We start from the raw sequence: 3,652 nt of genomic DNA, 5'->3' as shown, positions 1-3,652 counted from the left end.
TTTGAAAATATCACTTTAAATTGCATAATACGCAACACACAGGGAACATTCATATATATATATATCTATATATATATATATATAAACTAGGCAAAGATAATACTTTATACTTTATATTGACTATTTAATTGATCGTTTAATTATTCCTGCAATACCTGCCTCTGTAAAAGTCTCAGATTTTTGCAGATGAACAACACAAATGTTATTAAAAGTTGTATTTTTCTGCATGTATAACAGCCTCTATGTTAAACTAAACTAAACTAAAATGCATTTTAAAATACCTCAAAGTGCAGAATAGCAATACATGTTTTTCTTTCTTAGATTTTTCTTTTTTCAAAAAAAAAAAAAAATCCAAGAAATAAAAAGAAATAAACACAGGATGAGCAATTATCTTGCGGAAAAAGTGCACAGGGTTGTTACATGGATTTCGGCAAAGGGGGGTTTCATAAATGACTCGGGGTTTGTCTGCAGATGATTAGAAGGGGCTTCTTCCATTTCCAGATTCTCACCAAATTTATCATTCCTTTTGTGCTTCTGCCTCACCCGAGGATTATATACTGTATATCTAAAAGTAACCACCCCCCGCTCCCAAAGACTATTCATGTCTCTAGCTCTTGAAGTTGTACTGACTTTGGGGGGGGCGGGTTGAGCAGCAGTAAAGTTCAGAATGCCCTCGACTGCAAGCGAACGGCCGATGGATATGCCAGCTTACCCACGGACGGCTCTGCGAAAGGGCTTCATTAACAGACTGAGTTCGAACACGAGTCCTGCAGACCTGCCACAGCACGCCGGCTTGCCTCTCTGCCCCTTTACAATGTTCGCTTCTGCGTGGTTCCAAAGATAAAACTTTAAAGAGACTGTGACATAAAAAAATGGTTTTCTGTACTTAGTTGACACTTTTTCCCCTAAAGCGACATACATTTATGCTCAGCTGGAGCGATTCAGGATAAGTTCCTGTCCTAAAGGCACTACAGAATCCCTCCTAGGACATTAGCTGGCAAGTTTCAAGCTGTACAGGTATGTCCGTAGCTGTGCCCTTCTAAAGCTGCATTCAAAGTCCAAAGGTGTCACAAAGGGGTGACAAGGCTGTCCCATTTCGAAAGCTCCTTTAAATACAGCCTAGAAAAGCATCCTGCTCTTTACACGTCACAGAGGGTCATCAGGTCCTTTCCCAAGATTCATTGCGTGGATTTTTATATGGATGCGGCCTACAAAGCCCTAGCCGACCTCGTCCTTCAAAGGGTGCAGCCCCTGAATTAGGGCACAGCTTATATCTTTCAACACTATGCCACCTAGTGATGTGTCACATGAATTTTCATGACTTATGGTGTGTCTTATTCCATCCATTAATCCATCCATTTTCCCTAGCACTTTTGGACTGGGGTGGGACACCAGAGTACATGGAGGAAATCTGTCCAGGTATACAAGCTCTGCAGGCTCGATTTAAAGCCCTAACCTTAGAGGTGCTAACCACCATGTCAGAATATCAGTTTTTAATTGCTTCATTATCTCCCCTTCACTGATTACCTATTCAGTTTGCACGTCAGTTGTCAAAGGTTCGTATATTTGTATTTTGTACAGATGGGTTTTCTGTGATGCCAGTCAGGTCAGGCTTTTCGAGTGAAGGGGAGGAGCGGTCAAGGAATCTCCAGGACGTCCCCCCCTCCCCTTTAAGGTGATGTCACTTGCCCTCCCTGCCTATTCGCGGTGGGCAGCCTACATCTGCTTTGGCCCTCCAATGGTCATTGTCTCTGATGTCACATGAAACATCGGTGAGTTCCTATTGCTGGATTCCCACAGCCCGCTCATCCCCCTTTCATCCCTATTTCTTATCGTGTTCCCAGAATGCTTCCTTGACCCACACAGCTTACCAGGCTGCTGGTCCAGGCCACAGCAGGGGGAGTCACACCCCTGTGGCGTGCTGAGCACTTGGGGGCCAGCGGTGGAAAGCAAGCAAATACAATTTCATCCTCTCTCATCATAACCTGGGCCATCTGGCTCAGGGGTTAAGGTTGCTACTTATACCATAAAAGCAAAGCTAAGATGGATAGAAATATGAGGATTAAGAGGGTGGTGGCACAGTGGATTGGATTGGGGGTTTAAATCCTGCCCACACTCTCTGAGTGTGGTACTTGTATGTTCTGCTTCTGTCATGTGGGTTGCCTCAGTAGTTTGGATTATTGGAACCTGTAGTGTGTGTATGTACCCTGTGATGGACTGGTTTGCCATCTAACATGTACTTCTGCCTAGTGCCCTGTGCTGCCAGTAATAGTCTCCCAGGCTCCTCAACACAATCATTCTCAGGATAAGTACTTGGAAGACGGACTAAGGAACTGAAGATGTGCCTCCAACATTTTTCAGTGTTCGACACTGTAAAAAGGTCTTACTCGCATAATATGTAATCGGGGTTCCTATTGGTTGTTGTATTGGCCAACCATCCGCCCCCTGTTGACCGGTTTGTCAACCAGATTTTTTATGTCAATCGGATATTTATGATGATCACAATTTAAATCGATCAAGGACTCCGGATTGGCTCGCTATCTTCCATCCAGCTGGAAAAAGCAGCCAGTTCTGGTACAACATTCCTTTTTGAAAGGTTGATTTGTGGGAGAGAGCGAGAAAAAAAATTAAGTGGCCTTTTTTGTGCCACTTAAGGAAAAAGATAGATTATGCACAAGGAAATATGCAGGATTTGCCTCAGAGCTTCTTCATTTCCTGTAACAATCAGAGAAATTAATTAGGGTCTTGGAAATAAAGGAATATTAAACCCTTTTTCAAAAACTAAAATTGATTATGAGAAGAGAAGTAATTCCCGTTAAGAGACGGAGGGGAATATGTATTGTGAGAGACAAATTCTGGGAAGGAATGTAACACTGCATGAGTGCAAGATGCAACATGTTAACATTTTATGCTGTTTTCTTTTGCTGGTTTTTAACACCGTTGATTCATTTACTCATGAGTGTGATCTGGCCATCTGTGCAGTGTGATGGTGAATTTTGTGAGTGATTTGGTCTGTATTTTCCTACCTCTGCCGAACACGTCTTTGCTTACTCTTGGGATTTGGGTTATTCTCATTCAGACTGAATGTTTGGGTATCTTGGGCTGGGTTTTTGGAATCTGTTTCTGATCCCTCCTGATCCCTTTGTTCTCTGGTTCGCTGACTGGGATGTGACTGGCAAGCCTTCTGGTTTTGGTTCAGTGTCTTAAGCCCCTTTTAGACATGCACTTGTCTAGACATTAGCCGGAGGGGCTGTAAGTGTCAACGCAAATGTCCGAATCACTTGTACTGGACATTAAGCAAACTTTACCCTGACAGCTCCCTAGTACGACTGACCCCCATGTGTGAAGTGGGCATGTTGATGATGTTTCCGTCATGCAACTGGTGCAGAAACTGAAGAAAACAAACACCTGAGAGCGAAGAAGCGTCATTTACATGAAGAAGGGTCACTTACATGAAGAATCATCATTTACACGAAAAAGGGTCATTTACACGAAGAATCATCATTTACACGAAGAAGGGTCATTTACACGAAGAAGGGTCATTTACACGAAGAATAGTCATTTACACGAAGAATCGTCATTTACACGAAGAAGGGTCATTTACACGAAGAATCGTCATTTACACGAAGAATAGTCATTTACACGAAGAATC

The sequence above is a fragment of the Brienomyrus brachyistius genome, chromosome 14 (assembly GCF_023856365.1).
Source record: "Brienomyrus brachyistius isolate T26 chromosome 14, BBRACH_0.4, whole genome shotgun sequence".
NCBI lineage: Eukaryota > Metazoa > Chordata > Actinopteri > Osteoglossiformes > Mormyridae > Brienomyrus > Brienomyrus brachyistius.
Note: the sequence above shows the minus strand (reverse complement) of the source record.